Below are 25,216 nucleotides of genomic sequence, written 5' to 3' on the forward strand. Positions count from 1 at the left end.
CACGTTATGACACACCCATTTTGGTACACATCCGATTAACGGAACGGCCAGGGAGCCCAAAGGCCGTGGAATGTAAAGCATGCTGTTCATGACATGCGTGTCATGATTTTCATGATATGACCTGTCAATAATGTTCGTGATAAGGCCACGGTTTGACACAGCAATTTTGGTACACATCCGATTAACGGAACGGCCAGGGAGCCCAAAGGCCGTGGAATGTAAATCATGCTGTTCATGACACGCGTGTCATGATTTTCATGATATGATCTGACATTAATGTTCCTAATAAGGCCATGTTATGACACACCAATTTTGGTATACATCCGATTAACGAAACGACCAGGAGAGCACAAAGTCGTAGGCGGCTAGATAGATAGATAGATAGATAGATAGATAGATAGATAGATAGATAGATAGATAGATAGATAGATAGATAGATAGATAGATAGATAGATAGATAGATAGATAGATAGATAGATAGATAGATAGATAGATAGATAGATAGATAGATAGATAGATAGATAGATACGCTCAAAGTCGCAGAAGTTCGCTAAGAAATGCTTCGCATTTAAAATATCATCGCACCGCAAACCTGCTGTGTGCGAGCGAAGATGATTGCTTTATTACTTGGCACTTAAATACTGGCTAGTAGCAATGTACAACGTATGTTCCCACTTTCAGGGTCGGGGCGAATTACATCATCATCACAGCGCGTTGCCTAGCACGGTGCGGCAACATTTGTGTCTGCACTCGGTTTCCGTGGAACGACAGCGACTATGGGGATAGGCGCTGTGTTTAAAGGCGGAAGTCTTAGATGCTTCATCAAACACGATAATTGACCGTCGGCGTGCCGCGGCAGCGGCGTCAACACGAGTGATGCAAAAAATCATCATGTTATGACGTCACCGATCGCCAAATTTTGTGACGCCATGATGACGTCATATAATGCAACGTCACATGATGACGTCATCACATAACACTGGCGCTTGATGAAACGTAGGCAGATCACGGAGGCAGCTCAAAACAATGTGAGGTGCGGGAAGCTTACAATGCCTCCGATCTTCGTGGCAGTGAAGAACACCGTTAGGGGCAGAAAACTTTCGGAGGGGGGCGTGGGGTGATAGTACGCCGACTGAGAAGACAAAGAAGAAGATGGCGTTCGCCATCGAGTCGCCGTAGGCGATTGTATAACCACGGCCGCTAAATAAAAAAGAGGTGCGGCCTGCCGAACGCTCCTTTTCGCCGGTGACAGCGCTAGTTCTTGCTCCCGCCGCCGCAGCGCTGCACAACGGTAAAGAAAACCCGCTCGCACAGGCGGTCAGCCGGCTGCGTGCATTCGCTTAAGTGATCATTACAGTCGCCTCACGTTGACCTGTGATTGCATTTCGGCTATTTATGTGCAAGACACGCCAGATGACGTGTCAATGTGGTTTCCTTTGCGGTTATTGCTACTATACGCGAGAAGGGCATGCTCCCATGAAGACACATCTATAAGCGTGCTGTACAGCGCCGCCGCCAAAAGATAGATGGATGAGTGTAAAACTTTATTGAACAATCGTTCTTTTTTTTCTACTGGAAACAAAAGTGGTCCACTGCTGTTCGTTGATGTCCTCAATCGTTTGAATGCTGTAGCTTTTGTTATCTGCGTGGACGACTTCCTCATTGCGGGGGCTTTTGTAGAGATGCGTGATTACTTTCTGCTCTTCAAAATAAACTAGCATGACATAGAATATCTCCCACGTATATACTTGCTAAATCTGGTGTATATCTGCTTCGCATTGCACTAATAAGTGCCATTTTTAAATGACACCCGATTCAAATATGAGTTGTTACCATTGAACTACATTACTGAAACACAGTAAATGCAAACGTCTTGCCTACATATTGTACCAAAATGGCAAGTTGGGCGAGCTGGCGCGTACTCACGTCCTGAAGAAACAGCGCAGATGAAAAATGAAAACAAGAAATGGTGGAAAGACACACCAGCGCTGCACACGGAACTGGAAATTCGTTGGGTTTTAACTCTCGCGTTTTAACGCGGTCTTCCACGGCAGGGCTTTGTAGGCGGCCGTCCAGTCCAAAGAATCCTTCCGCTTTCGACGTCGTTCCACTCACCACGCTTTTTGTTTCAGCAACTTCAGCACGCAAGGGATTGACAACTTTTCTTGAGCTCTGGCACTCATCTAGCTAATATTGTTTGCTGTTCGATATGGAAGGAGTACGCCAAACATGAATAAGTGGTCTACCTTTCAATGAAGACGCGGCTGGCTTGTAAGCTGGAAAAGATGAAAATATGGTCGGTACGGCTGTCGGTCGCAGCACCTTGCGCTCTACCTTGAAGTCGTACTGCTTGAAGTGAACGAAGTGAAATGTGCGACTTCTTCGCAGTTACCAATCTGCACCACGGCGACAGGTCTTGGGCATGTCAGTTATGATGAAATGTCCAATCACATTAAGCACTCACTGATAGAGTCAACGCAACAAAAGACCCGCACCTTTTCTACCTCGTAAGCAAGCCTACGGCTGCTCATTTCCAGGAAGAGCGTTTGCTTGCGCTCGCCTGGGCGAACGCCCCGAGCGTTCGCTTACTAGCGGCCGCTGTTTACCGATGTGCAGCGCCCCCGCGGTAGCGTCTCAAAACTCTGCATGTCACGCGTTCCCCCATTGAAAACGCATCCATTCGGCAGGCCCGACCCTGTGAGTTTCTTTCCTGTTTCTTTAACATGGCGCTGCTGTTTGCTAACCTCCGCGGATTCGTCGGTAGGCATGTCCAGGTTTCAAAACGGAGTTTCGCAGGTGGTGTGATTGAAGAACTGTGGTACCAGCTAGCCGGCACCCGTACCGTACACTTCGACCAGTTGTTGTGCCATGTTCTTTCCTCTGTATTTATAGGTACTATTCACGATGAAATATCCGCATCAGTTAGCTAGCTCCTGTACCTTTCTAACAGCGGTGGTCCCGTGCTCTTTCTTGTTAATACTTCTAGGCGCTGTTCACAATGAAACATCCCCATCAATCCCCTCGCGCCTTAACCTTTTCTCACAGTTCTCGTGCCCTTTCTCGCCCGTATTTCTAGGCGTTCTTCACAATGAAACACCCCCATGAATTAATCTAGCGTCCATGGCCTTTTTATTGTTCTGGTTTCCTGCTCCTTCAGGAAAACGAGACAGAGGAAAAACAGGAATGTTAACCAGTTTGGCATAACCGGTATGCTACCCTGTACAGAGGGAAGGGATGGGGGAAATTGAAAGAAGAGTAAAGAAAGCGAGGGGAACACACGCACACACATAACTTCAGAGCGCAGAGCGGCAGTCTTGTGCGGTATGTGGCATCTTTAGACGCCTACAGCCGCTCCTGCAAGTCTGTTGTCCTTGGGAATTTGAGCAATGCCTTGGTTGCTTGAATTCTCGATGAATTTTCAAGGTGACATTGGAGAATAGTTTCTACTGTCATCGTTTTGTTGTGAAGACGAGCGAGAGCGAATAAGAGGGATCGTCTCTGCGCAGCGTAGCGAGGACAGTCGCAAAAGATATGCTGCAAGGTCTCCTCGGTGCCTCAGGCGTTGCAAAGAGCGTTGTGAAAGCCCCTTTTAGCCATAAGTGGCATATCAAAGTGGCCTCTCTTCGGCGGAGTCCAGATGGTATTTGAAATCGCCGCAACTCGTTTAGGTGGTGTTCCCGATAGTTTTAGCTGCTTGAGGTATTCAGTATTGAGTGCGAATTATTCTTTGCAATCCTTTGAAGCATGGCGGCAGCATCAGACCTTGAAAGGGGTATAGCCCCTTCCTTGTCGCCTTGCAAGGCTGACCGAGCAGCATTATCGGCATGTTCGTTGCCAAGCACGCCGCAGTCACTTGGCAACCATTGAAATGTTACATGGTGCCCCTTCTCAAATTATGTATGAATGAGGTGTCTTATCTCGAATAGCAGTTGTTCGTATGGTCCACGCCGCAGTGCGGACAAGAGAGATAGTAGGGCTGCTTTGGAGTCACTAAAAACTGACCGTCGCTGCGGTTGTTCGCAACTGACAACACAAAGTGCAGCGCGGAGAGCTGTGAGTCCTGCAGCCGTTGATGTTGGGGGGTGGTTGGTCTTAAAGCTAACAGTTACACCTTTTGCAGGGGCAACTACTGCTCGGCACGAATCACGGATGGTCGTTGAGCATCGGTGTAAATATGTATGTGGTCGGTGTATTTCTGGTGCAGTAGAAGCAGAGATAGCTGTTTCAGGACAGGTGATGACAAATCCGTTTATTTAACACGAACTTGTTTTACGCCGGGGTCCACCACGACTTCAGTAACGTATTTCCGTCACGGAAAGACGTCGAAAAAAATTACACGAACAGATGGCAAAGAAAATAGTTCCGTCAACGGGCATCGAACCCACGACCGCTCGGTCCGCAACAACAGGTGCCGGGCACTCTATCCACTGTGCCACGGTCACAGACTCTAGAGAATTTACAAACGCGCCTTTTATTTCTACCACTCTCCCGGTCGGCGGGGTGGTGTTGCCCTCTGGAAGCGGTAAAGTAATTTGTCATCACTGTGGCCTCCGCGAATAGCAGCTGCAACACGTTACACTTCTGTCCCCTTCGGCGCGTTTTCAATAGAAGTTCAATTTTTGTCAATGCCTAACACACCGCCAGGTGGCGATCTTAGCCCAAGCGTCGTAAAAGCGTCGGCCTCGCTAATAGAATCACGGTAATCCAAACCAAAAAAAAATCCGGCAGATCGGGAATCGATGTAATGCGAAGCAGCCAGCAAGAGCTGCATACATCGCTTTGTTTATTTTTGAGCCAAATACATCATTCATGCCATGACACACAGTTCACCATATATCGCATGTTTGCCATGCACGCGTGCATGCACAATGTGGTATATACCATGCCAATGAAACGTATATTCTGGTATATACACTGCATGACCGGTCATTTATGTTCACCACGCACTCCTGTCATCCCATACCAATTTTGGTATATATCCGGTTATCTAAACGGCCGGAAGTGCACCATAACAGTGTCATGTAAATCATACCGTACATGAAATACATAACATAATTCGCATGTTAGAACCTGTCATTTATGTTCGTCATACACTCACATCGCACAATACCAATTTTGGTGTATATCCAACGAGCGAAATGGCAGCGAGTCCACCATGAGTGTGGCATGTAAATCATGGCATACATGACATGTATATCGTGGTTTTCATGTTACAACCTGTCATTTATGTTCGTCATACATTCGCGTCACGCAATGCCAATTTTGGTGTATATCGAGCTAGCGAAACGGCCGCGATCGGACAATGAGCGTGGCATGTAAATCATGCCGTAAATGATATGCACATCATAATTTTCAAGTTACTACCTGTCATATATGTTTGTCACACAGTCACGTTGCGCAATACCTATTTTGGTGTATATCAAGCGAGCGAAACAGCCGCGAGCGCATCATGAGCGTGGCATGTAAATCATGTCGCGCATGACTTGCCTGTCCCTATTTTCATGTTACCACCTCTCATTTACGTTTGTCATACAGGCGCGTCGCGCAATACCAATTTTGGCGTATATCAAGGTAGTCAAACGTCCGCGAATGCACCATGAGCGCGGCATGTAAATCATGACATGCATATCATGGTTTTCATGTTACCACCTGTTATTCATGTTCTTGATACAGTTACATCGCGCAATACCAATTTTGGTGCATATCAATCTGGCGAAACGGCCGCGAGCGCACCATGAGCGTGCCATGTAAATCATGTCGTACGTGACACGCATGTCATGATTTTCATGTTACGACCTCTCACTTACGTTCGTCATACAATCGCGTCGTGCAATACCACTTTTGGTGTATATCAAGCCCGCGAAACGGCCGCGAATGCACCATGAGCGTGGCATGTAAATCATGACGTACATGACATGCATGTCATGGTTTTTATGTTACCACGTGTTATTCATGTTCTTTATACAGTCATATCGCGCAATACCAATTTTGGTGTATATCAACCTACCGAAACGGCCGCGAGTGCGTCATGAGCGTGGCATGTAAATTATGTCGTGCATGTCATGGTTTTCATGTTACCACCTGTTACTCATGTTCTTGATACAGTCACATCGCGCAATACCAATTTTGGCGCATATCAATCTAGCGAAACGGCCGCGAGCGCACCATGAGCGTGCCATGTAAATCATGTCGTACATGACACGCATGTCATGATTTTCATGTTACCACCTCTAATTTACGGTCGTCATACAGTCGCGTCGTGCAATACCAATTTTGGTGTATATCAAGCCCGCGAAACGGCCGCGAATGCACCATGAGCGTGGCATGTAGATCATGACATACATGACATGCATTTCATGGTTTTCCTGTTACCACCTGTTATTCATGTTCTTCATGCAGTCACATCGCGAAATACCAATCTTGGTGTATATCAACCTAGCGAAACAGCCGCGAGTGCGTCATGAGCGTGACATGTAAATCATAACGTGCATGACACGCGTGTCATGATTTTCATGTTACTACGTGTCAGTTATGTCCGTCATGTCGAAATGTCTCGTCATACCAGTTTTCATATATATCCATTCCTTTAAACGGCCGCGAGCGCCCCAAGATCATGTCAAGTAAATCATGCCGCACATGACATGTATGTCATGATTGGCACGTTGGGACCTGTCATTACGTTCGCCATGACCTCTTGTCACGTCATACCAGTTTTAGTATATATGAAATTAACGAAATGGCCGCAAGATCCCCAAGGCCGTGGAATGTAAATCATGCTGTTCATGACATGCATGTCATGATTTTCATGTTATTGCCTGTCATTTATGTTCGTAATACGGTCATGTTATTCCATACCAATTTTGGTATACACCCGATTAACGAAACAGCCAGGAGAGCACAAAGTCGTAGGCGGCTAGATAGATAGATAGATACGCTCAAACTCGCAGAAGTTCGCTAAGAAATGCTTCGCATTTAAAATAGCTCTGCGACGCGCGCCTGCCTCGCCTCGCTGTAACACCGCGTTCCCCGCTCACGCGCTCGCCGCGAGAAACATCGCGGCAGGGCTACGGTGGAGGAACGACGCGCTTTGCGTTTCCCTCTAGTCCGGTCGTGGTGTTCAATCTTATTCAATCACATATTAATATGCCGCGATGTGCGGCGAAGTTATGCGTTCAATATGTGACGCTCTTCTGGCTATCACACCTCGTTCTCTGATTACGCTTTCACCGTTAGCTACTACAGCTACCACAAGGTTTGTTTAATCATTTAACATGGACGTTAGTCGTCGGGATGGAGATGTACCACCAATCACCAAAGTGGGTGCATCCACGTTAAACGGTGCTATAGTTGCCAGACATCAATATACATTGTACAAACTCTCTTATATGAATGTACAGTAAACATTCAGTTACTTCTGTAAGGGCACGCTTTACTTTCGTGTTATTCCGATTCCTATGACGGAGGAATCAACCATCTTTTTTTTATTCCTGGTACACTGAGGTGCACTGCAGGACGAATCAAACACCAAGGTGGAATTGATAGTTTAGAGGCAAGGCTGAAGCCTGACGGTAGGTGGCGGAGTAGCTCCAGGTTGTTGCACCGTCTGATGCTGGCGGTCTTTCTGAAGGCAGTGTTGCCAGGTGGTGGTTAGGAGCTCGAGCAAAATGCCTGACGTGAGCTCTCAAGACTTCTAACACAATGTGCGTTTGTATCGGTTGATCCTTGGCTTTGGCAATAGTCACCTCTGTTGGCGCACATTTGGGCAGACCTAGGCAAACTATGAGTGCCTAAGCTTGCGCAGCCTGTAGAATGCGACGATTCGTCTTGCAGGTGTTGGTTAGTACAGGCAGACTATATCTCAGAAACCCTAGAAAGAGTGCTCTGTATAGTTCCAACATTGCATCTACTGACATGCCCCAGTTTTTCCCACCCAGGAACTTGAGCAGCTGAGCAATGGCCGTCAGACGCTTCTTCAAGTAGGCCTGTACTTCTAGGCGCTGTTCCCAATGAAACGACCGCTTGAACTAGCTCGCCGCCGGTATTCTACTAGTGATGGTCTCGTGCTATTTCTTTTCCGAGTTTCCGCCCATTAAAAAAAATCGGAAGATCCGACGCGTTGTTGGAATCGGTTTCATGCGAAGCAGTCAGTGAGTATTTCTATGATGTATTTTATGTCTTTGAGCCAAGCGTTACCAGGTGGATCGACAAGTTTTTGTAAGTATAGTAGCTGTTTGCACATCGTGGGATTACCAGGCACGTCGACAACACCAGCGTTTAAAAGGTAACTTATGGTGTGACGTAACTTCAGCCCTCACGTTAGAGTGCATACGTCAGCATTATCGAATTAAGTGCACTTTATGGTGCAATCATATGAATATCATCGCAACTTTCGTTAATGTATTTCTCCGGGCTCGAGCAATACTTCAATATAGCTTGCTCAATTATATGAATACAAATGTAATGTTTATTAGATTGTTATAAAATTGGAGCCAACACTGGAACCAGAGATGTTAATCTGATATGACGCCTGTATTGTAAGTATACACAGTAAAACCTCGGTGATACGGATCTCACGGGGTTACCAAAAATATTCGTATCATCCGAAATTCGTATCACCAGAAAACATGGAAAATTAGTGTGTGACAAAAGAAAGTTGGCATACGTTTTGATTTGGTGTTTCTCAGGGCCACAGCGACGTCATGAGCAGCTATGAATGACTGCCAGTAAAGTTTTCAGACGTCAACTATCATAATTGCACTCGTAAACATACGGTGCATGCGCGCGTGTGTAATTATTAAATAAGATGTATTGTGCCGCGTGACCGCTAGTAGCCCCTTCCTAATCGTACTACGCTTTTCTGCATGACACCAGAGTATTGTGGCGAAAACGACTTAAGGAGCGCTTCGCACGCGATAGATGGCGGCCAAGCTCCTTCGCCAAGACCGTCCGCTTTGTCTCTTGGGGTCTTCATCCACGTTTCATGGGACATCATGACGGACCCGCAGCCCAGGTTTCAGTCTTGTTTCATAGAACGTCCGATTGCGGGGATATGGCTGGCATCAACGTGGCAGGCATGTGTTAAGACGCTGCTGCCTCGAGCACAGAAGCACGCGTCAACGCGTTGAATAAAAAGAGCGCGACGTCAACGTCATCTGTAATCTAAACGCGAAGGCGCATAATGGCCTCTAAGATTGGCGCGCACTCTCTCGGAGGCAACGACGCTCCGTTGATGGTCGCGCAGCGCGCATGCCCGCGCCCGCGCGTGACTGCCGCGTCTTCCGCGACAGCGCGGGCAGCACCTGTTCGTACCTGTGCGCTAGCGTACGTTCGTTTCAAACGTCACGGGGTGCAAATTGGTTCGCAACAACCGTACTCCAATATATTGAAGGCTAATGGGCCTTGGCCGGGACTACAGAAAAATTCGTATCACCCCGAAATTCGTACGAGCCGTGATCGTATCACCGAGGTTTTACTGTATGTAGTGTTTAATGTTTTCTTGTAAAATTCGATATCCAGCCCCACAACCACAATTGAAGTTGTACCGTCATTACGCCTGCATAGGCTGTTTTACCAAAATAGTTTACAGATCTGGCGTGGCTCTGTGGTAGAATACCTGATTGCTACGCAGAATGCTTGGGTTCGATTCCTGCTGGGATCCTGTTTTTCATTCTTTCCATTCGTCGGGAGAACGCTGGCGATGTCGGTTTTTCGTAACGCTCTCGCATTCAAGTTACCAATGACTGTTCTTGCCGCTCCTGGGTAGATATAAACTGTCAACCGTCTTTAGCGCATACCCGTACACCGCGGCCCGTGGAAAGGGTGTATGTGCCACACTTGTCTGGAAGAAAAGGTTTGACGACGTACGCGGCAGGATTTTCACGTTATTCATGTCATCATCCGACAGTCATATTCGACAAATCTTCTTACCCTCCCACGCCAATTTTGGTCTACACCAAATTAAGGAGGCGATCATGACAGCACCTAGACATAGATAGATAGATAGATAGATAGATAGAATCGCCTCAAAGTGCCAAAGGTTCCCTAAGAAACGCTTCGCATTAAAAAAATTAGGCGTGGGTGCTGTCGCACACCAGTGATCAGCGGTGTTACGGGGGCTTAGAAAAGCCACACCTAACATTGAGCACCTAGCTGTTAGTGCAGGCCATTTCTCAGTGCTCGCCTTCAGACCGCGACTATCCGAGAAAAATTGCTGCCTCGCCAAGAAAGCTTACTTTTAAATGCGAAGCATTTCTTAGCGAACTTCTGCGACTTTGAGCGTATCTATCTATCTATCTATCAATCTAGCCGCCTACGACTTTGTGCTCTCCTGGTCGCTTGGTTCATCGAATGTGCACCAAAATTGGTGTGGCGTAACATGACTGTATGACGAACATAAATGACAAGTCATAACATGAAAATCATGACATGCATGTCATGTACAACATGATTTACATGCTACGCTCATGGTGCGCTGGCGGCCGTTTCGCTAGTTTGATATACACCAAAATTGGTATCTTGCGACGTGACCGTGTAACGAACATAAATAACACGAGATAACATGAAAATCATGACACGCATGTCATGTACAGCATGACTTACGTGTCACGCTCATGGGGCGCTGGCGGCCGTTTCGCTAGATTTATATACACCAAAATTGGTATCTTGTGACGTGACTGTGTAATGAACATAAATAACACGAGTTAACATGAAAATCATGACACGCATGTCATGCACAGCATGACTTACGTGCCACGCTCATGGTGCGCTGGCGGCCGTTTCGCTAGCTTTATATACACCAAAATTGGTATCTTGCGACGTGACCGTGTAACGAACATAAATAACACGAGTTGACATGAAAACCATGACACGCATGTCATGTACAGCATGACTTACGTGCCACGCTCATGGGGCGCTGGCGGCCGTTTCGCTAGATTTATATACACCAGAATTGGTATCTTGTGACGTGACTGTGTAATGAACATAAAAACACGAGTTAACATAACAATCATGACTCGCATGTCATGTACAGCATGACTTACGTGCCACGCTCATGGGGCGCTGGCGGCGGTTTCGCTAGCTTGATCTACCCCGAAATTGGTATTGCGCGACGTGACTGTGTAACGAACATAAATAACACGAGTTAACATGAAAATCATGACACGCATGCCATGTACAGCATGACTTACGTGCCACGCTCATGGGGCGCTGGCGGCCGTTTCGCTAGATTTATATACACCAAAATTGGCATCTTGTGACGTGACTGTGTAACGAACATAAATAACACGAGTTAACATGAAAATCATGACACGCATGTCATGTACATTATGACTTACGTGCCACGCTCATGGAGCGCTGGCGGCCATTTCGCTAGCTTGATCTACTCCGAAATTGGTATTGCGCGACGTGACTGTATGACGAACATAAAAACTCGAGTTAACATGAAAATCATGACACGCATGTCATGTACAGCATGACTTACGTGCCAAGCTCATGGGGCGCTGGCGGCCGTTTCGCTAGCTTGATCTACCCCGAAATTGGTATTTCGCGACGTGACTGTGTGACTGACATAAAAACACGAGTTAACATGAAAATCATGACACGCATGTCATGTACAGCATGACTTACGTGCCACGATCATGGGGCGCTGGCGGCGGTTTCGCTAGCTTGATCTACCCCGAAATTGGTATTTCGCGACGTGACTGTGTGACTGACATAAAAACACGAGTTAACATGAAAATCATGACACGCATGTCATGTACAGCATGACTTACGTGCCACGCTCATGTGGCGCTGGCGGCCGTTCGCTAGCTTGATATACACCAAAATTGGTATCTTGCGACGTGACCGTGTGAGGAACATAAATAACACGAGTTAACATGAAAGTCATGACACGTATGCCATTTACAGCATGACTTACGTGCCACGCTCATGTGGCGCTGGCGGCCGTTTCTCTAGCTTGATCGACCCCGAAGTTGGTTTTGCGCGACGTTACTGCGTGACGAACATAAATAATAGGAGTTAACATGAAAAACATGACACGCATTTTCCTCAATGGCATACAAGACGATGTATGCAGCTCTTTGCTGGCTGCTTCGCATTACATCGATTCCCACAATGCGTGGGATCTGCCGGCTTTTTTCTTTCGATCTCTCGTTCTCCTCCTTTCTTTATTTTGTTTTATTAACATGAAAGTGTTTTTATGCTGGGGTCCATGAAAGCTTCTCTTACGTGAAGGTAAAACTGGTAAGCGCAAATAAAGAAGACCGGCACGCAGGAAGCATGAACATGGACAGGCGCTAACTTTCAACCAACCTTTATTTATCGTCAACCTTCAATATATACTCATGATACAGAGATGTCCATTAGCACGTTGTCACATGGTCACAATCTAACCGGTTGCCAAAAAGCATGCAAAAAAGCGCGTTCACTATCAAATAATAATACAGAGTTGTTGCTAACACAAGCATTCCTTCTAACAGATATATAGAAAGCTTCCATCAGTTCACGGGCGGTAGTATCTTTGCTCCTGCCTAATATCAATGTTCGCGGAAATTGGTGCACACGTGCAAGCCTAGCAATGCGCAGGTAAATGCGCGTACCCGTTATTTCTAAATGAGAGCTCGTGTTCCCTTGCACAGTCGTTCACGCAGCGCGCGGTTCGGCCCACGGAAGATTTCCCACAAGACAGCAGTATTTGGTACACTCGCCCAGTATTTCGTACACTCGCCCGGTATTTCGTAGTTTGCCCAGTTACAAGTTTTATTGAACGTCTCTTGCGTATTTCGGTCACGCGAATCCATCAGTGAAATATGGCGTTCTACCTATTGCGCTATCGACGCTCATGCACGAGGCTTCACAAACGTGCCTTATATCTCTCAGACCTTCTCCCTTTCACTGTGACCTTGGTTGGCGCGGGGCGGTCTCGCCGTCCGGTACAGGTGAAGTGAAGTACGGCATCATGGCACTAACGAGTACCGACAGTGCGCGCTTCGGCAGTTTAAGCTTTCGGTGCAGCGAGAGACACGTCAGCAAGAAGCGCAACACATTCCCGTGTTCACGTCTCAAGCTACAAGCTCTGCCTCTGTCATTCCTGAACCGCTGTGTGGTATATGCATTAGCACACGTGTAGGATACCATTTTACTGGGGAACACACACCTTGGCGTTTCTCTCCTCAAATGGCGACGCTTTGAATGACTGCATTTCGAGTGCCAGCGCTATGGTCATGCAATCTGTGCTAGGAATTTAGGTCAGATCCCATAAGCGTTATGTCATGATCTTTCGCGTTAGTCGTCGGACTGGAGATGCGCCACCAGGCGTCAACGTGGTTTGACGTGGGTGCGCGTGGGTAGACGTGGCTGCACGTCAAACGTAGCACTGTTTGACGTGCACCCACGTCAAACAGCGCTATAGCTGCCAAAAACCAATACATTGTGCAAGCTCTCATACATCAACGTACAATGAACAATCGACTATACTCCTGTGAAGACATGGTTCACTGTCGTGTTATACCAATTCCTGTGACGGAGGTATCAACCATGTTTGTTATTCAGTTCTCTCTGCGTGCCTTTCTCTTCTCCTCATCCTCGTTACTGCTCTCCAACGTCGCCGAGCGGAGCTTTCTGTTAAAGTTCGGCACTTAGCACCTTGAAGGTAGAGACCATTCATGATGATGATAGTTTCCTGTTAAGCTTCGGCACGGCCAAAGGTCAAGCTTCAACAGCTATGCTGTTAACACATAAATAAGTTCAGTACCTAAATACATCAATATCTGGTCGGCACCTGCTATACTACCCAAGAAAACTTGTAGAAATAATATCGCTTCACTAATAGGCTGTTAAACTTCCACTTATCCTAATGGTAGCACTGGACGCCGTGGCGAATTAAGTAATGTTCTTGTCACATCAGCCTGCGTTTTTTCTCCTTTCTGTACTTTTCCATTTGTGTAATGCTTGTTTCTTTATGATAACTTGACGTTCCAGCCACTGCAAAAATAAATGTCACTGAACTTATTTTTCCATCTTGTGGATTGGCTTCCTTGTTTTAATTTGTGTTCGTTGCCCTTTCACTTAAAAAGGCCATGGTTATTATGCTTTTCTAATAGAGAAGTATAATGACCTCTTATGACGTTCTCCAGGCGTCAACCGAATTCCCCGTATAGGCACCGCGCGGCAGCTGTTTAGTGCCAGTGCCTCTTTGAGTGACTCTTTCAGTGAACTTTCAGTAAGCGAAAGTTCAGCCTCCGTCAGTGACTGAACTCTCGCTTATGTAGGTGAAGCATACGACAATCTGGGAACGAAATATTCTCCACGCGATCGCCTCGTTTTGAACGAAATTAACTAACTCAATAAGAAGTGTATTTCGGTAAATAAACATAATAATGGTGGTCCCCTACATGACTGACGGCACATCAGTTGAATTGACAGAAAATTACAGGCGAACTCTGCCCACCACGCAGTCAAGCTCAATATTCAGATCTGTATTTACGCTGCACAGGTGCACTCGTTTTGGTGAGATTGGCCGTGTGTCGGTAGGAATATGAGCGTACATCTACACAATGTTCCTGCGTTCTTTTTCCCTTCTTTCAGTTTCTCATGCTAATCTCTACACAAGTTCTGATATGACTAAGGGAAAGCGATCGTGATTCATTTTTCGTAGATGAATTGTCACCTCGAATTGACGCCATTGCCATAAGCTTAGCATTTACCTATAAAATTTAGCTCTTGTAAGCCGCGAAATAGCTGCGCTCGGAAGCACGGTGCAGGTACCTTGTTCCTAATGTGATGCACTGGAGCTGAAAACGGGCCTCTGCGGGCGTAAACCAAACTCGGGGACTGTTGACCAAAGTTTTATTAAGATGAAATCCCGCGGCGATGTCAGGAGACGCACTCGTAGTGTCATCTCTGTCAGCGGGAGTTGTAGCAGCGCCGGGAATTTCTGGTTTAAAAGAAAAGGTCACAGTTTCACCGCAAGGGCGAAGCAATCAATGCGATAGCAACTAGTTGTAATGTTATACGAGGTGAGGCTGGCAGCTAACTCTTTCGGATCCGATATCGCGTAACTGTACAAAACACTGGTGTAAGCGAATACGGCCGCTCCAGAGAGAGATGCTCCTTCCTCCCAGTCTCTTCACGTTGGGAGTACGGCATGTAGAAGGGTGCACAAGCCGCTCCGCTGATAGCTGCCGAAATAGCGCACTCGCCAGCGATCGCGACCGCACCCTTAAATCAAAGGTGAGTCATGCTGCTCCAGCGACACCCCCCCCCCCACCTCCAGCCCTCGCGTCTTTTCATGCTCGTTCGAGATGGCAGGGCGCTTCCTCTCTGCTTCGACGGCAGGCCTCCCGAGCGGGGTGATGTTATCGCATGCGCCCTCCGAGCGACGGAGATGGGCCGGTTCGTTTGATCTCCGCTTCGGCCGAGTTCGTCACCCCTGCTCGCGCGCTTTTACCCGCGGTAGAACATACGATGCGCGGGGCACGTTATCAATTTGAACTTCATACGGCACATGACGGTGACGGCAAGAACCCGTCGAGAGTCTTCATATAACTGCTATCGCAATAAAGGGCAAAAGTCCTGGGTAACCACTTTTTCGGAGTTTCGTTGAGCAGAGGCAAGAAATATGAGCCATGACGGTCGAAAACGTGAAGTAGGCTGTGTTTTATTGATCGGGAAAAGCGGTGTGTCCAAAAAGGAGGGAGAAAGTCAGCTTAAATTTTAAGAGAGAACAGACCCGTCGTGGTGATGGTTACAGGCACCACAGTGTTCTTATGTTCCCTTGCGAGGCGAGGGAACATAAGGGTTTTGTTCCTGCTTCACTGCAGACAGTTTGTCCGCAAAGTTGTCAGTGTCAGCGTAATACAGTGTTACAAAGAAATAAACGTGAGCTGCCGGAACGTTCCGTTGAGGAAGCCTCGGATAGTGTCCCAGCAGTATTCAACAAAATAAATGGCAATAGTTAACAATATTATTCATCATTAAACGAGCATGAGCCAAAGTTAGCCTCCAAATAGTCAACAGCCGGCATTCGACACCATTAGTTATAATTTAACCGCCAATAGCTACCGTCATTTATCCACCAACAACAAGCACTAGGCGATGTTAGGCATAATTTACCTGTAGTTAGCACGCACTAAAACAAACAAATGCATTATTTGGCCAGCGCTATAGCTGATATCAGCTGTCATTAACCGCCCTAAGCCTACAAGCCATGTCTGGCCGATATGAACCAGTGCTAAACACTGTTCACAGTATGCTGGTAAACGATGTAGGCTACGACACCGTCGCTTTCTACTTTTGTGTACAATCTGTAAGATAAGGCGGCATGTTGCAAAGCATACTAATTACGTTCGAAATGGGCGCACAGTATCTCGAGAGGAGTAGCAGAATATTTCTTACTCATTAAAACATATTAAAGCCCACGCCGGTAAAGGTCATTCGTCTTAAGAAGAGCTCCTTTTTAAAGTCATCCCAGTGCGCGGTGTGCGACGAATAAATTCTGTTAATGTATACGTCAGCGGTGAACTGATCGATATTTTCAATTTTATTTTTTAGACCACGCGACAAAAAAAATGTTCCTCGTACTCACTATGGCACGAACACCCTAGATATATTTAAGTGCGTAAACATTTTGCCGCGATATTTTCATCTTAACGAGTGTACTTACACAGCAACCACCGTTACAATGTCGGCTGTGAAATTCACACTAGTCTTAATGTTCGCACTCATACTCATGGTGCTGTAAGTGTTGCTTTGATTTCTTTTAGCATTTATTTTGCGCATAACTTCTCCTCTCAGTAAAACCCCCTTTCTGCAATCTTAGATAGATAGATAGATAGATAGATAGATAGATAGATAGATAGATAGATAGATAGATAGATAGATAGATAGATAGATAGATAGATAGATAGATAGATAGATAGATAGATAGATAGATAGATAGATAGATAGATAGATAGATAGATAGATAGATAGATAGATAGATAGATAGATAGATAGCAGCAGTCAAAGTGCCATGGGTTTTATTAATTATAAAATTTAATTATAAAAATAATATATTATTAAATGCTTCACATTTAATAAATAATAATTGCTGGAGTTTAACGTCCCAAATCTACGATATGATTATGAGAGACGCCGTAGTGGAGGGCACCGAAAATTTCGACCACCTGGGGTTCTTTAACGTGTCCTAAATCGAAGTACACGGGCCTCGAGCATTTCCACCTCCATCGAAAATGGCGCCGCCGGGGCCGAGATGCGACCCCGCGTACTGCGGGTCAGCAGTCGAGCACCATAACCATTAGACTACCGCAGCGGGGCACGCTCTCTCTTAAGAGCACACGAAGGAGCCAGATGAACCGAACCAATCGTCAACTCCACCTGTCCTCTTTGATGCATCTCTGTATGCCAACTGGACTACGTCAAACACAGGCCACTCTGCTTTATCGCTTATGGCTAAGGGTGGCATTCGCTAAATCTTATTAATATTGCCTTTAAGTGGCCCAAAGTGCTCTTTGCGATGCTTGTCGTTGCGAGGAGACGATACAGCACATCGTGTGCGACTATCCAGGATATAACGTTCAGGAACAGTCCCTGGTGTCGAATTTACCTGACCTTGACAATAGACCAATGACTTGAGACTATTCTTTACATGTCGACAGAAGACATGGGAGCTGAAAGTGACGAAGGCACTATTTAGATTTTTAACACGAAAGTGTTTTATGCCGGGGTCCACCACGGCTCCACTGACGTATTTCCGTCACGGATGTGACGTTGTAAAATATAAAGACTAACAGTGGGCAAAGAAAAAAACCAGAAGAAAAAGTTCCGTTAACGGGAATCGAACTTACGACCCCTCGCTCCTCAGCGCCCAGCGCGAAACGATTCGGCCACGGACGGTACGTTCTTCGCAATGCTAACGGCGAGCTATTTATATACACTATTTACTGGTGGCGGTACTCAGAGATCGCTGTTACAGCGTGTTTTCGTTATCACTGGCGAGATGGCGCGAAGGGCTCGAAGAGCGCGCTTTAAAGGTCGTTGCCGTTGCGACGAGCGTCCTAGTCTACAGGGCGTGGTCGCTCGTGCGTGCGCTTATCTCGTGATCGCGGTGGTTTGTACGTCTCGCGTTGAGAGCACGAAGGTCACTTGGCTCACTACAGCGGCCGCTTTTGCGAGAGGAGCGCGGTGCTCACGCAGAAATAAGTTACAAATGTGGCGGTTAGTTCGCTCTCATCCTGTGTATGTTCGTTCAGTGCGTCCTTTCTGCTTGAGCAGCGCGCTGCAAGTTTCGAGCTGCTTGCCGTTCTTCGCGTGACATTACAATTTGTTGCTGTAGCATTCATTCCTTCGCCCTTGGGGCGAAAGGATGCGCAACGAACGCTCAACTACGTCTGTGAAGACACGTTTCGCTTTCGTGTTATACCGATTCCTATGACAGAGAGATCAGCCATGTTTTTTTAGAGAAACGGACTAGGACAAGAAGTTGTGACAGTGATGGCGCGACCAGGCAAGAGTGACTGACTGTATGTGTGCTCTTTCAAGTGCTGTCTTTCTCTCTCCTCTCATTCACTCCATCTTTCAATGTCTCCCACTGTGTTCCCTTGTGTAGGGTAGCAAACCGATTGTCGTAAACTGGTTAACCTCCCTACCTTTTCTTTACTATTTCGGTTCTCTTCTTGGTTTGCAGGAAAACCGACATGCTTCGGATTGATGATTCCATTAAATTCCAAGAAATACATTTGATGGTGATTTATATGTTTTTCGAACAGCTTGCATACACAGATAGCCAAGGCGATAGGCCTGTAATTTGTCCCGTCGGATGCGTCTTTGCCTTGCTTGAGCGTTGGAACTATTAGAGCCACCTTCTACTAATGTATCATGTGTACCAAGGAAAATATTTTGTTCTACAAACCAAGTAAAGATTCCAATGCATTTCTCTGGATAATCTCCAGGTCGTTTGGTATGTAATTTGGTCTGCTCTTGTTGCTTAGTGTTTGCAGCTGTGAAGTGCAACTTTCAGAGTGTGCATAGTGGTGGGGTTGTTGTACCCTCCCTCAGTGGGTTCCTGTAGGCGGCTGTGGCTCGACTGGACCAACGCTTCACGGTGCAACAATGTCTTTGAATACATAAAACGGTATCACAGCGCTAGCAGACACAGACGAGAAAGATACAACCTTCGAATAGTGGCCCGAGTGAGATGTCTCCTGGAGAACCTCTCCTAGCTGGTCGGCTCCGCTTTGAAGTGTGTTTCCAAGTCTGCTTATCAGTCAAAGCGGTGTAGCAGGCTGCGCCTTAAGTTCGCGAATCCTGTTTACAGGTTTTTTTTATCTGCATAGCAGCCTATAGAAGCAAGATGATTATTTTAACTTTATTAGCTACCCTGCGGCTGCACCTTCCGTTTGCTTTAGTGCGCTAAAGCTATATCGTGTTCTCGGAAGTATGATAGCGGGTCAGCTAGCTAGGCCCATGATTTGTTTTGATTCTTTTCACCTCTTCCCATTCCTTATTCCACAATGGCTTCACGTTGGCCCTTTGCAGTCAAATTTCAGTATTCATTCATACGCGGCAACTAAAATGTGCTTCGTGATAAATGTCGGCATTTCCTCAACGCCAAGGTCTTCTATAAAACTTTACATTAGCGACGAAAGCTCATTGAACACTTTCCAATTTGCTCTGGACAGCTTCCATTCCTTTGGAACTTGATGACACTCGTGACTTTTAGTTGTCTGCAGTGCTACGGAAAATTGGTCATTGTTCTAATGGTTCTTGAACATCTTCCTCTCTAAATATTCAAATATAAATTCAAATTCGTTATTTGCCTACATACAACATACAGTTACCAAAACCGGTTCGACCCGGAGCCAAGGGCTAGTTACGTGCCGATTGAGAAATGTATAATAATCACGAGTAGATAGCAAGATACATCATGTGCGTACACAATTTAAGTACACCCTATTAATTGCTGAAAAGTATAAGCCAATGAACCATAGCAAAAAAAACATTTCGATTATTGACCTCTTATGTATACTTGTGGAAACACCACTTAGGAGTAATACGCGTACGCTCCAAACAAACATTGGACGCATAGTTGGAAAAAGTACTATTTATTTATTTATTTATTTATTTATTTATTTATTTATTTATTTATTTATTTATTTATTTATTTATTTATTGACTACTTCTGGCCTGAATTTCCACGCCTTGAACAGGAGTGGAGTGGTTACATTTTGAGTAGGCCTGTGCGAATATTCGAAATTTCGAATATTTTTCGAATAGTGTTTGCTATTCTTTTCGATTCGCACTGGAATTTTACTATTCGAACTATTCGAACTTCCCAAAGAGTAAACGTCCAATTGAAAGTGACCCCTCCAGATTTTAATTAAGCTTCACCTCATTATATTTCCGTATTGCAGCAAAGCTGTCTTTCAAGCTCCGTTACGGTCGAACTTTGCCAAGACACAGTCAACGTCCGATTGAAAGCGGGCCCTAGATTTTCAATATGCTTCACCTCAATACACCCCGGTATTGCGGCAAAGCTGCCTTTCAAGCTCTGCTACGGTCGCAAATGTACTAACTCAAGAAAACGCTGTTTCCAACATGAAGATGAAAGATGTGGCAGAGGTGCAGGCTCAATTAATGCTGTTTTGGGCCTGAAATCTGGGCAGGAAGTCCGAAAAATCGGAAGCCGAAGCTTTTTAGCATCCAAAATTTCAGATGTTCTTATATATCGACGTCCACGGGGCAGATTTGGAACTCCGGACATCAAGGGAGCACAACCTTGTCCGCCACATCAGTTGGGCTTCCACCGAAATTGAAAGAGGAGGAGAGGCTGAGGAAATGGCGTCTTTGCCCATCACGTGTAAAGTGTAGTTGGCAACACTTTGGTTACACCAAATCATGTACAGGGTTGTCCACTCTTGGTACGAACACAGCGCAGCGTGGCTGCGCTCCGCGGGGCGCCAGCGCTCGCGGTGCAGCCGCGCATTGAAGCTAATCAGCGCAGGCGCACCGGGGCTTGGAGGCGGTGATTCGTTTCGTTTGAAAAGCGCGGGAACGCGCCTTGCCTGCTTTGCAGTGAAGAAAACTTCTGCATCTGCGTTTTTGTAGCGACCGAGAAAACCGCGAACGCTTTGCGGGAAAGCACGCTTGGCGCGCTGGAGCGTGTTGTGTAATTGCAGCGTTTGACAACTGAGCGGTCCGTCTTTTCAGTAGCATAACAGCAGTTCAATGCATACATTACTGAAAACTTCTGAGAAGTGGTTTCGCTTTGTCTGGGTTGTTTAAATTCACGGTACGGCTTTGTGACTGAGACACCCGGATTTCCGGAGAGTGAAACCCGATGATCTTTAACGTACACTGAAATTACGTGCGCACGGGAGTTCTTACATTTTGACTGCATTGAAACACGGTTTCTCCTGCCAGGATAAAACTTGGGTTTTAACCTGGCAGCCGAGGGGCATTACAGCCGAGTGCTCTAACCACTGAGCCACCTAAGCGAGGCATTCTGAGGACTTGACTACATGTATCGAGGTTCACCGAGCAAAGACCTATTCTTTGCGTGCTTACAGCTGGTAAGGCCATGCGCCCGGGCTCTTTTTGCTAAGTCGGCGTAATAAAATCCGCAGTCTAATGCAAAGGCGCTGGCGGATCGCGCTTCATGCGACTTTGAATGTGACCACCGACCTCATGGAAGTAAACAACGCACCACGTAAATATAAAAAATAGGAAGTTTTCAGTTTACAATGTCTGAGGAGTGCGGTGCGGCCGCGCATTGTTTGCTTATAGCACATGTTTGCTTATACATGCGAAGCATTGCTTGCATTATTAAACACGCTCAATGACCAAATATTTGGCCGGAAGCTCATGCCTCCACAACAAAAACGTAATCCTATTGTTGGAATGAATTATAATGGGTAATCAATTCAAGACAGAAGTTCAACCGAACATGCAGGCTTGAACTGTTAAGAAATTGTTAAACAGGGAATGTCACTGGAGCCAACGTTTGCACAAGTTGCTTGTCTTTGTTGGGTGTCAAGGCTCCCTTTGTGTCCCCATGCCTCGGTGAAGAAAAGTCCGTTCGTCGAAACGTTGCCTCTACATGCATTCGGTGTTCAACCATTTCTCACCATTTATAATGGGTTAGTCATCCTAGTGGTCTCAGCTGAAAGCTCTTCGCCAACACAGCTCTTTGGGGACAGGCGAAATGTAGCTCAATGCATGAAGCAAGCGTAAAGAAGGTTAAAGACAAAACATTTTGTTGCTAATACGACCACTGAAACTGTAGTGTTGCGTGGTCGCTTACTTTCGCGTGTGGGGTGTTTTTCCCGAAGTTTGCAATGATCAGGCCAATAGACATGAACACACCAAGGTCGCGGAACAAAAATGCAGCCAATATTACTAAACCTTCGTCGACGCAAAGTGCAAGAACTCCCGTGCGCACGTAATTTCAGTGCACGTTAAAGATCACCGGGTTTCACTCTCCGGAAATCCGGATGTCTTAATCACAAAGCCGTACCGTGAATTTAACACCGCAGACAAAGAGAAACCACTCCTCAGAAGTTTGCAGTAATGTATGCATTGAACTGCTGTTATGCTACTGCAAAGACGGACCGCTCAGTTGTCAAATGCTGCAATTACACAACACGCTGCAGTGCGCCAAGCGCGCTTTCCCACAAAGCGTTCTCGGTCGCTACAGAAACGCAGATACAGAAGTTTTCTTGACCGCAAAGCAGTCAAGGCGCGTTCCCGCGCTTTTCAACCGAAACGAAGCACCGCCTCGAAGCCCCGGTGCGCCTGCGCTTATTAGCTTCGGTGCGCGGCCGCACCGCGACCGCTGGCGCCCCGCGGAGCGCAGCCATGCTGCGCCGTGTTCGTACCAAGAGTGGACGACCCTGTACATAAATAAAATTCGGCCTCTACATTGCCTCATTCTTGATAAGACAACTATGAAACACCACCCTGCCAGTGCTTCATCAACCTAGCAAAAAGAAACACTTTCATGTTGCTATCTCATAAGAATATGCTTAGGAATCCTAACCTTTCTTTTCTGCAATTGCGCTTCGAAGTATTTTAAAAATATTCCAGAAATATTCGAGAAATATTCGAAAAATATTCGATTCAATTCGCACTCACACTTCAATATTCGAATTCGCTTCGCACCCAAAATTTTGCTATTCGCACAGCTCTAATTTTGAGTGCAATGCACGTGAATAACAAAAGAGAGCTTACTTACTAACGAAACAACAGAAAAAGTCAGCTGGTGTGTCGAATACGGCACTGTATGCAATAATACACTTTGTAGTGACAAACATTCGGTATACAAGTATAAGTAGCAACGCTTTCACACAATGCATTACTTCACATTTGAAACGACTAAAAAAAACAAGTGCCTTTTATTGGCGTTTTACGTTTTAGTGAGCTCCGTATTATCAAACGAGAATAACAACAAAAAAGCAAGCAAAGATAACCAAGACATGTGGGCGACGTTCTTGTGACACGTTCCTACAGCAATGTTGAATAACGGCACTATCATTCGTCCTCTGAAGTGCGGCAATGAAAGCGGAAACAGAAGGGCACTCGACTATTTCTCAGGGCAAACGGATCCATTCTCGGATAGTGCGGGGGAAAAAAGAATTCATGTAACAGTTAGTTTTGCACAAAATTCCGCTGACCTTTTTTGAGTGGAAAGATCGAGTAGAACGCTGTCCGAGTGGTTTCAAGTACACGCTTTTGCGGATTCCGAACTTGTCATGGTATAGCATATAAAATGTTTTTAGCATTTCGCGATAGCGTCTAATTTGTAGGGATTCTAGATTTGCTGAAGTTAGAAGAGTGCTTGGGGAAAATTTCCAAATGTACGAATTAAAAATAGCTACCTTTCTCTGAATATTTTCAAGTTTGCTTGTATTTGCTTTTGTGTGTGGATCCCATACTGCGGCAGCGTCTTCTAGTGCTGCTCTTATATAGGTTTTATAGGCCAAAAGCTTTACATCACTTGAAGCCTTGGAAAGTGCTCGCCGCAAGTATCCTACACTGTAAACCACTTTACACCCGTATAGGTGTAACTTGGTGTCTATAACTCACACCCCTACACCCCAAAAAATAGGTGTACCAAGCAGGATTACACCTATACAATGGGTGTAATTTCAAACTTTCACCCAATGGGTGTGGTTGGGTGTAAAAGCATATTACACCCAAATGAAAAAAAGGGTGTAGGGTGTAAAAGCACATTACACCCAAACGAGAAAAAGGGCGTTGGGGTGTTTATGCACAATTACACCCAAACACCCAGGCAAAAATTTCCATAATTCGAGTGGTTCCCCCCTCCCAGTTGGCTCCCATTGAAACGCTAGAAAGCTTACCCTTTAGCTAGTCGTTCCAAGGGCGCATGACCTATTGTAGTGGCTCCTGCCACAGAGGGAAAATCCTGGCAGCAGCACTGATTTTATGGTGCATATGAAGCACGGCATATATGGCCCTTACATATACAGTGCAATCGTGATTGAATAAAAAGTCATTACTTAAAATGTGTTGACACATATTGCAAGATGTTCACACAATTATCCAATAGTACAAAATAAAGTCAAGCTTTAATAAACACAGAGCTCGTACATCCGAGACAAATTCTATGGTATTCAATGACCTTTCTCGAGTGTGCAGAACGGCAAACAAGGAGCACAAATGACATGGAGCACGAATGACCAAGGCGTTTGTGTCAAAATATTAAGCAAGGGCATTATTTCCACTTCATAAAGAGGAATTCAATTTAACATGCTTCATTGTAACACAGCCGTTTAGTGCAGTATGGGTCTTAGAACAAGCGACACCCGTGCGAGTGGGTTGTAATATATAAAAACGCCCTCGAAAAGGTAGCAGTTACAGGGAGAAGCACAAATGAACCTTCTTCCCTGTCAGCCCTCTTGGGGCACTACAGACACCTGGTCCCTTTGGGCGCACCCAGAATGAATTTTCCCGCTGTAGGTGCCCTTCCCAAGAAGGGAAATATTGGTGCTACTTCTTATACCTGCACTTATGCAGTTGATAAAATAAGGTGCCATCATCTTAAATGGGCTGCATAACATCAGTGTATGTGTTTGGAATCAACTGGAACACACAAGGTACGGTCTGATCGTTCTCCTGTTAAGGAGATAGTTCAGAATGTGCAATCCCTTGATGAGAAAGTGGATTGATAAAGTTTCAAAATTCCAGCAGTGCCCAC

This window comes from Rhipicephalus sanguineus, chromosome 10 (assembly GCF_013339695.2).
Source record: "Rhipicephalus sanguineus isolate Rsan-2018 chromosome 10, BIME_Rsan_1.4, whole genome shotgun sequence".
In the NCBI taxonomy this organism is placed as follows: Eukaryota; Metazoa; Arthropoda; class Arachnida; order Ixodida; family Ixodidae; genus Rhipicephalus; species Rhipicephalus sanguineus.